We start from the raw sequence: 10,348 nt of genomic DNA, 5'->3' as shown, positions 1-10,348 counted from the left end.
AAAGGCCTCTCCATATTGCATTATATAAACTTATCCTGAAATAACTACAAAGTACAAAACAATAACATATCGATAAAATTATAGCTTTATTAACAGGCATGTGTCTATACCATCAGGCTACACATGGCCCACAAGATGACTTTTAATGAAAGAAATCAGTGTATAGGAATAAAGTAAAGCAATGGGAGCATGATTATAGAACTCACCAATGAATTGTTCTTTTACCAAAAGTCACCAGGTCCATAGATTTGTGGCCTGAGCTTGTGAGGACTCATTTACGGCATCAGCTAGGTGAAGTATGGCATTCCTGTGTAACGGGGGCAATGTCTTTAGTATGTGCAGGTTCTGCCTGCAAGAGGCCCAGCTTTGAACCCCGACACTGCATGATCCCCCCACTTCGCCAGGATTGCCTGAGCACAGAGCCAGATGTAGCCCCTGATCATACCTGGGGATGACCCAAAAAGAAAATAAAAAAAAGAAAAAAGGTTTCAGTGTGTGCAATAATATAAGAGAATAAACGCACACTGTATCTGTAATAGTTTAAGTCTAAGTTGATGTTAAATTGCTATCTGTAGAGTCACAGATTGGACTCAAGCAGCAGAGCACATGTCTCATGTATGATGTCCAGTGTTCAATTCCTAGCACCATGGGGCTCATGAACCACACCATGCATAGCCCTGGTGGCCTCTGAGCACCACCAGGTTTGATCCCACCACCTTTATAATAATAATAGATGAAGTAACGGTCAGATAAAGCAATAATAATAACAACAAGTAAAGTGATACAAATAGCAAATAAAATAAAAATTGATGTCTGAGATCAGTACAGTGAGAGGTAGTACAGTGAGTAAAGCACTTGCCCTGCACATAAGCTGACCCGGGTTCAATCCCCAGCACCACATTTGTTCCCCTGTAACCCACCAGGAGTCAACTCTGAGCACAGAACCAGGAGTAAGTCCAGTGTAATGCCAAGTGTGACCCCAAAATAAACAAGAAAGAAGGAAGGAAAGAAGAAAGAAAAGAAGGAAGGAAGGAAGGAAGGAAGGAAGGAAGGAAGGAAGGAAGGAAGGAAGGAAAGAAGGAAGGAAGGAAGGAAGGAAGGAAGGAAGGAAGGAAGGAAGGAAGGAAGGAGGGAGGGAGGGAGGGAGGGAGGGAGGGAGGAAGGGAGGGAAGGAAGGAGGGAGGGAAGGGAGGGAAGGAAGGAGGGAGGGAAGGGAGGGAAGGAAGGAGGGAGGGAAGAAAGGAAGGAGGGAGGGAAGAAGGAAGGAAGGAAGGAAGGAAGGAAGGAAGGAAGGAAGGAAGGAAGGAAGGAAGGAAGGAAGGAAGGAAGGAAGGAAGGAAGGAAGGAGCAAGGGAGGAGGGAGGGAGGGAGGAAGAGAGGGAAGGAGGGAGGAAGGGAGGGAAGGAGGAAGGAAGGGAGGGAAGGAGGAAGGAAGGGAGGGAAGGAGGGAGAGAGGGAGGGAAGGAGGGAGAGAGGGAGGGAGGGGAAAGAAAGAAAGAAAGAAGGAAAGGAAGGAAGGAAGATAGGAAGAAAGAAAGATGAAAGAAAGAAAGAAAGAGAAAGAAAGAAAGGAAGGAAGGAAGGAAGGAAGAAAGAAAGAAAGAAAGAAAGAAAGAAAGAAAGAAAGAAAGAAAGAAAGAAAGAAAGAAAGAAAGAAAGAAAGAAAGAAAAGAGGGGCTGGAGCAATAGCACAGTGGGTGGGACGTTTGCCTTGCATGCTGGCTGATGGCTGACCCGGGTTTGATTCCCAGCATCCCGTATGGTTTCCTGAGCACCGCCAGGGGTGATTCCTGAGTGCAGAGCCAGGAGTAACCCCATGTGCATCGCAAAGTGTGACCCAAAAAGCAAAAGAAAAGAAAAGAAAGAGAAAGAGAGAAAGAAAGGAAGGAGGAAGAAAGAGATAGGAAAAGAAAAAAGGGAAGGTGTAATAAAAAATTTGGAATCAGGGAGATGATGGTTTGAATATTGCCCTTGCAAGTTATTAGCATTGGGTAAGTTAAACTCTCTGAACGTTTCACTTTCCTTTTGCAGAACAAGATCACATCCTGCAGCACCGTTGTTTGAATTAGAAGGGATTTGTCCCCTCCTTCCCCTTTGCTGTTGTTGCTCTGATGACTGGGATTCATGTACATGGTGACAGATGCTTGGTTGTATCACTGGGGGCTGCACATCTGGGATTGTGGAGCTCACACACACACACACACACACTCACTCACTCGCTGGTGTGTGCCCTCGTTTAGTGGTGGTGCTTGTGTGCATTCTAGTGTAATGCTCACCTGGATCATGGTGGTGCTCGTACATTTGTTCACGGGGCTTTCACTCTTGACTGTGGTGTTCCCAATTCGGAGGCTTGGGGGGTGTTGAGCCACACTTGGAAATGCTCAGGAGCTACTCCTGGCTCTGTGCTCAGGAGTCACTCCTGGGGTCGCTCAGGGGATCTTTTGTAGTGCTGGGGATGGAAGGAGTTTGGCCACATGCAAGGCAAGCATTTAACCTCTATGTTATTTCTCCAGCGCTCCAATTTTTTTTTTCATAATTGCAGTGCTTATGCTGGAGGAGGAAGCAGTAACCTGTTTTAGTTTGTTGTTCGCACACACCTGAATGCACTGGTTTGATCACATACTCTGTTGGAGAACTGGGGGTTCCACTGGGATCTCACTCAGCAGTGCCAAGGATTGCACTCTTGGCTCTGCTTGCAAGGTACCTTTGCCAGAGCTCATCGTTTATGTAGCTGACACGCTGACACAGTGATTAATTGAGAGTAGGTAGGCACTTAATAAAAGAAATTTCTAGGGCCTGGAGCAATAGCACAGCGAGTAGGGGGTTTGCCTTGCACACAGCTGACCCGGGTTCGATTCCCAGCATCCCATATGGTCCCCTGAGCACCGCCAGGGGTAATTTCTGAGTGCAGAGCCAAAATGACCCCTGTGCATCTTGGGGTGTGACCCAAAAAAGAAAAAAAATTCTATTGTTTTATTGTTTGGGTTTTTGATCCACATCTGACAGTGCTCTGGGCTCACTCTTGGCTCTGCACTCAGGAATTAATCCTGTTGGTGCTTAGGGGAGCAAATGTGCATATGGGATTTAGAGATCAAACCCATGTTGGCTGTGTGCAAGATAAGCGCCCCACCTGTGTACTATTGCTCCAGTTCCCCTACCATTTTTTTATTTTAATCTTTGGGCCATACCTGGTAGTGCTCAGGGCGTATTCCTGGCACTTGGCTCAGGGATCACTCCTGGTGAGGCTCTGGGACCACACGGAGTGCTGAGGACGAGCCTTGGCCATACGCAAGGCAGTTACCCTGCCTGCTGTACCCTCTCTTCAGCCCCTCTACTATTCTTTACCACATGTGAGGAGTAACCAAGCATGTTTTCTCCATAATTATTGCAGTATCTGGTTAAATACTTTAACATAATTGAGCATTTTAATTTTCTTATTCATTTTCTAAAGACAATTCAGAACTTAAAACTTGCTACCTAATTCACAAACTTATCCTAAGGCCTAAAAGCTTAATCCTAAAACATTTTTAAAGCTCTCATTTTAGGAGACATAGATATTCCAATTGCAAAAAAAAAAAGTCTTAAAGGCAAAGTTATATATTATTCTGCACTCTTAGCATAGCTACTAAAAGCTGCTCATTGAAAAGCTATTGTTGAAGTAGACTTAGAAACTTAAAAAAAAAGTGGTACACTTTATTAGGTGCCTTATTGACCTTCACCATAACCTTCCCCTTAAAGATGAGAATAAGAATTTATAGGAGCAAACCAAGATGCCACTAAGAGGGAGTGAAGGCTTTATGTATTCATGTAAGGTAAGGTTTATATCTTTTTTCTAAATGTGTTTCACTGATTATGCTTCCTAAATTAACTGCTTATAGGAATCATTCAAACATATGAAACAAAATCATTCAAGAGGAATCATAGAAATAGTATTTTGAATAAACTCTAGGTCCTTCTTATACAACCAAATAAGCTTTTCTGCCTCTGGACCACTGGGAAACGGGTTCGTCTTGCCTTAGTATTGCTTTTCTTTTTTCGACTTTTAGTGTTCTCTCCTTTGCTAGTGGTTCTGTACTTCACAGCATCCCCAATGTCAGGATGAATCTATCTGATGTGCTTAACACCCCAGTGTGACTAAGTTTAATGCGCCATCTCTTCAGAAATGCTAATGGTGGGACTTGAGACTTCCATGGTTATGGGTGGGGATGGTTGAGGGAGGAGAAGCTGTGCTTCCTGGCCCCCAAAATGACATTACTGAGGGAATAGCTTCCTTTTACCACCTCTCCATAAAGTCATCCCAACTTATAAATTAGGCATCACTATACAGAGATGAATTCCAGGAAGAGAGTATAAATGAAGTCATTGGGAAAATCTGCATAGCACCTGGAATCTTGGCTCACAAATTTCTAAAAGCTTCCTTTGTTATTGTGTATTTGTTTATCTTAAATTAGGCAGATGTCTGAGCCCTTTATTGGGGACTAGTGTATTGTTCTCACTGGAGTTATTTAATGTGGACTGGATTCCCTCTTGCCAGGGATGTTGTAAGGATTTTTCAAATTCTTAAAAATGCGATTTACATGTTAAACATTGTCTTAAAATCTCTCTCAATAACTTTATTATTTTTTCTATCCCACAGAGTTTAGGGTCCTCTGATAGAGCAAAATGATTTTTATACCTGACATTTCTTATTTGTTATGATTTTGGCTGTTATGTTATTAGCTGTTATATTATTAGCTGTTTTACTTTGTCCTTTACTGGTTCAGCTCGCCAGGCATGGAACTCTATGCGTGATCCCTTTTGGAATTCTACACATGATTCCTGATAAACATCACTGGCTGTTCTGCAAGATTCGGACAGAACAGCGTTGGTGGGGCATGGACCGCCTGCCCTGGCCATTGGCCATGGCCGCCTGCCCTAGTAGGGCCAAGTCACAGTGCCATAGGACATAGAGCCAAGGTGGCAGTGTGAGAAGTGGCTCACCCACTGTGGGGTGCTGTCAGCCAACCACTGGGTGACCTGGGACTCGGCGCAGGTGTTCAACCTGGCACAGACCCTCCGAGATAGGGTCCTGCTCTGCCAGCTGCTCAACAACCTCTGGGCGCATTCTACCAACCTCAAGGAGATCAACTTGAGGCAGCAGATGTCCCAGGTGTTGCCCAGAGACGCAGGCAGGTGCGTGTTTGTCAGTGTGCCGATTGTTACAACATGCCAGTCGACCAAAAGCTTACATTCGGTAGACTGGGAACACCTGTAAAGGCGATTAGAGGCCACACCAAAAGCCTCTTGGAGAGCCCAGCAAGCTACCGAGAGTATCCCGCCTGCACAGCAGAGCCTGGCAAGCTACCCATGGAGTACTTGATATGCCAAAAACAGTAACAATGACGGTCCTCATTCCTCTGATCCTGAAAGAGCCCCTAGTACGCCATCTGGCGACACTAGCACTCGAAAGGGAGAAATGGGGACGTTACCGGAGCCCACTAGAGCAAGTCAAGGAACAATGGAATGACAGTGACAGTGATGACAGTGAACATTTTATTTTTTTCTCTACCTTTTTTTAAAAAAAAATTTTATTAGTGAATCACCATGAGGCACAGTTACAGACTTATAAACCTTCGTGCTTGAGTTTCAGTCATACAGTGCTCAGTACCCATCCCTCCACCAGTGCCCATTCTCCACCACCAATGATCTCAGTGTGCCTCCCCCCACCCCTACCCCATCCCCCCCACGTCCTGCCTCTGTGGCAGGGCGTTCCCTTTTGCTCTCTCCCTCTCTCTCTCTCTGAGTGTTGTGGTTTGCAATAGAGGTGTTGAGTGGCCATCATGTTCAGTCTATAGTCTATTTTCAGAATGCATCTCCCATCCTGAGCGGGCCCTCCAAGCGCCCTTTCCTTGGTGGTCCCTTTTCTGTCTGAGCTAACTTTTTCCCCAGTGTGTGAGGCCGGCTTCCAAGCCATGGAGCCATCCTCCTGGTGCTTATCTCTGCTATTCTTGGGTGTTAGTCTCCCTTTCTGTTACTTTATATTCCACAAATGAGTGCAATCTTTCTATGTCTGACAGTGACATTTTAAACATTGAATTAAAATCTCTCTTAATAACTTAATTTTTTTTCTATCCCACAGTTTATGGTCCTCTGATAGTGCAAAATGATTTTTATGCTCGATATTTCTTATTTGTCATGTTTTTGGAAATGTCCATTAGCTGTTTCACTTTGTCCTGGACTTGTCAGCCCCTGCCCAGGGCTGCCTTGAGACCATAATAGAAGTTGCTTCAAGATACTAGGATTCCCATTGTCATAGCTCTAACAATTCCTCTCCTGGTCTAGAACTTGCCTTTTCTCTTATTATTTCATTGCCCCTCTCAGCCCACCCCCACTGTCTCTGGTCTCTTTTTCTCTTACAATTCCTCTTTCAAACTATTGCAGGAGTCCAATAACTACATGTAAATCTACATAAATCACTTGCTTACTTTAATAAAAACCTGTCACTCCAGATATAGGACCAGTTGTTTTTTTGTCTGTTTGCTTGTTCTGGGGTCATACCCAGCAGTGCTCTGAACTCAGGGATCTCTGCTAGAAGGGTTCAGCAGACCAGATGGAGTGCCAGGGATCAAATCAGGTGCCTGCAAGGCAAGTACCCTAACTGTTGTATACTATATCTCACGTCCACATGCATAGGACTTTTTTTCATGATCTAATTCCTTTTAGTCTTTTAAAATTTTCATTTTGTTAGTGTTCCTGTAGCAAACTATTTGCAATTTTTTTCATTGTTGGTTTTGGACACCTCTAGGTTCTTGGGATCCCTCCCAGGAACGCTGAGGGGATCATGTGGTGAATGAACCCAGGCCTTGAACATGCAAAGGATGCACTCCAGCCTTTCAAGCTATATTCCCAGCCCTGTAATTTTTTAACAAATCCAGATTCTATTATGCCTATGTATTTATGCAAAAATTCTTTCCTCTGACTATATCAGAGTATTGCCTCCTTCATTTTTCTAATCTCCATTGATTAATTTAAGATCTAAGTTTAGTGCCAACCATCTTGAAATTCTCTTTGATTCACAAGGATATGAAAGTGTCCCTCTTTTAAATATAATCGCATCCAAAGGTACCTCATTTTAGCAGAATTTACAATGTGTTGCATGTGATGATTTTCTTATAATCTTATTAAATTGTGAGAATCTTGAAAGTAGGTACTATTTTCATTTAGATAGTTCTCAGTGTCTGGTACAAAGAATGCATTAAATAATGTTTCTAGAATTAATGACTTTCAGAATAGGTAACTCCCAGCTCTGTGATCTCACAAAGCTTAATGTGAGATTCAAGGCAGCTTTCAAGATAACTGATACCAACAGAGATTATGATGAATGGGAAATCAATAAAAGAAAAATCCAACTGTGGGCCTATCTCACAGGGCCAGATCACACTGGGAGATTGATACTAGTGAAACTAGCATTACAGCAACTTCTCTATCTCTTAAACTACATAGATAAACACACAAACATTTTTAAAAAATAGTCTGATTTTAATTCCATAAACATTTACTGAATATTGACTGAGCAAAAACTGTATATATATATTTATATGTAAATAGATGTATATGTTATAACTCGTTGCATAATTCAAGACATACATGTATACATACACACATACTCTTATATTTGTTTCATCTGATTAGCTAAGAATTTTGTTATAACACAGAGCCTAGTATCAAATGCAATCAGGCAAAAAGCTAAATATATGAGAACTAAATATATGAGAACTAGGTATCTCCAAAATCTTTGCACTTGATGATTCTCATTGCTGTGATGTTTATCAGACCAGTGAGATACATTTGACTCAGGATAAGCTTTACCAGGTCTTCTACAGTTAATCCTTATATCAGTGTTTTCTTATTATACAGAATGTTTCCACAGAAAATTAATTTTTCCGAGGAAGCTGCTGCATGTTCTTAGATGTCTTATAAATAGATAACATTGAAATGATTATGTTAATTGCATTTCAATTAAAAATAATTATTGAGGTGAAATTCAGGGGGAAGAAACATAATTGCACACAATAAAAACTATTTCCTTTAAAAACCACCCCCTGGGGCTAGAAAGATAGTACAGTAGATAGGATGCTTGATTTACACTTAGCTGATCTGGGTTCGATCCCCAGCATCCCATGTGGTCCCTCTAGCACTGCCCGAAGTGATTCCTGAGTGCAGAGCCAAGAGTAACCCCTGAGTATTGCCAGGTGTTATCCCAGAACAAAAACTAAATAAGCAAAGCCTAATTGAAAAAAATAAAAATAAAGAAAAAACAGCCCCAAAGAACCTATACTAGGTTCTTCCTATTGGTCAGATACCTCACAAGACTATATGGTAGGAAATATTAGCTTTATTTTTATAATTTAGGAAAACAATGATCGAAGGGGTTAAGTGTGATCTGTCGCACAATAAGACAGTGACATAGTCAGGATTTTATCCAAGTGTCTGACGCTGGGGTTTTCTCTGCCTGTGTTATATTGTTAATTAAAGAGGGGAGGAACACGCCCTTCCAAATATCAGAGCAGAATTTACCTTTTCATGCCTTACCCCAGAGTCTTCTGTTTTGAACCTTAATACAGGATTTGTTTGTCTACTGTACTTCCTTTTCCTTTTGCTCTCAATTTAGGAACACATTGCTTTAGAATATCCTTTCACAGCAGGTGGAAAACTTGTCAAAATTCCAAGTGTACCGGAATCACCAAAGTTAAAGGCGAGGAAACAGTACACAGGTCTCTCAAAGTCCACACAAGACCCATAACAGCGTCTGCTTGTGAGGAGATGGGGGTGAGAGAGGCCACCAAAAATCAGTGGCCAACCCTTGTCTGTGTTTCTATGTATGATCTTGTGGAACATCTTTGACTTTTTTTTTTTAATGCTCTGTTCTTATATTATTTAGAAAGAGGTTTGGAGTGATTCTATTATCAAAGACTTCTTGGTTATTTTGTACCCATTGATGTTGAACCTTGGACTCTGGTTACAACCTAGTTTTTCCCCTTCTAGGAAAGGCTTGTTAGTGCGACTAGGTCTCAGCAGCTTCAAACAGAAACACTCCTCTAACTTTATCTTTATACACATATGGCCGGAAGATGCAGCAGTCCACCACACCACTTTAGATAGCGTTAGTGTGAGCTTTATATAGTACCACGAATTCAGCCTCCATAGAAAATTGTTTCGTAATTGTCTTGCCTGGAATAAATCAGTTCCTTATAGTAATCATGTTGATATTATATTTAAGAACTCACTCCTTCAGGAATATAGTTTACTTTTCTGGTCTTGTTCACTAAAAAATATTCACCATGAAAAAATGGGCTGGTAATATGAGATAATTCTGTTGTTTTTAAGCTGCTTCTTTCATATATTGAATGGCTATAATGACATTATGTATTTCATTAATGACTCATCATTATCTCCTCTTTCTCAGAGACTTACTGTAATTTTAAAGTAATTTTAACAGGTGAGGAAGCTGTAGTTGTGTCAGTCATAATTAGATACATTTTGCTCTTACAGAGGCATTCTCAAATGCCTATAGATAGATATAAGAATGGGCTAGCAGTTTGTTCACTGTGAGTGACCCAACAAAGCTGACCTAAGAAATGCATCACTGCAGGGAAAACAAATCTTAAGAGTTTGTGACTCCAGTGATAAAAGTGGTAAAATGCATCTTTTTGTCTTTCCTTGAAAGTAACTAGTAGCTCCAATTCCTGAATTTCTCTTGTTTCTATTCAACATAATAAACTTCTTCCTTTAATCTTGGATGATGAATAGCACCTTAACCACTGGTTACACAAATGGGCACTATTTTTATGGTACTTGGCTTTTCCTTTTGCCACCCTAAACTTATTGACATCCATGGTTCATGATTTTTTGTTTCTTTCAAATGCAAAGAAGGCTGTGGAATGGGGCTCTTTGAGATGAACTCAACCTCATTGCATATCAGAAGAAAAGTATGTTCACCTCTAAGAATTTAGAGGCACGGACAATAAAATGAGTTCCTTCATTTATTAGTAATCTGAACAAATATCCCCTTCCACATTCTCTTCCAGCTCCTAATAACGTGTTCTTTAGAGTCCCGACAGCTTCTTTTGAACATTCTTTCCTAGGAATGAGAGTGATCTTCCTCCCCCTTCCTCTCTCCCAAATCTAGAGTGTTTCTTTCCTTTTCCACTAGCTCTGATATCCTTATCAAAGAAATAGGCTGATGACCTTCCAGCATTACTGTTTAGAGTCCTCTAAGAGGGAAATTACCATGACACAAGAACAGTATGATTTATGATTATTTATTATTGAAAATATGGAGGAACTCCTAATATTTAAAGCTAATCTT

This window comes from Sorex araneus, chromosome 5 (assembly GCF_027595985.1).
Source record: "Sorex araneus isolate mSorAra2 chromosome 5, mSorAra2.pri, whole genome shotgun sequence".
In the NCBI taxonomy this organism is placed as follows: domain Eukaryota; kingdom Metazoa; phylum Chordata; class Mammalia; order Eulipotyphla; family Soricidae; genus Sorex; species Sorex araneus.
The sequence above is the reverse complement of the archived record's forward strand: the minus strand, read 5'-3'. Positions refer to the sequence as shown.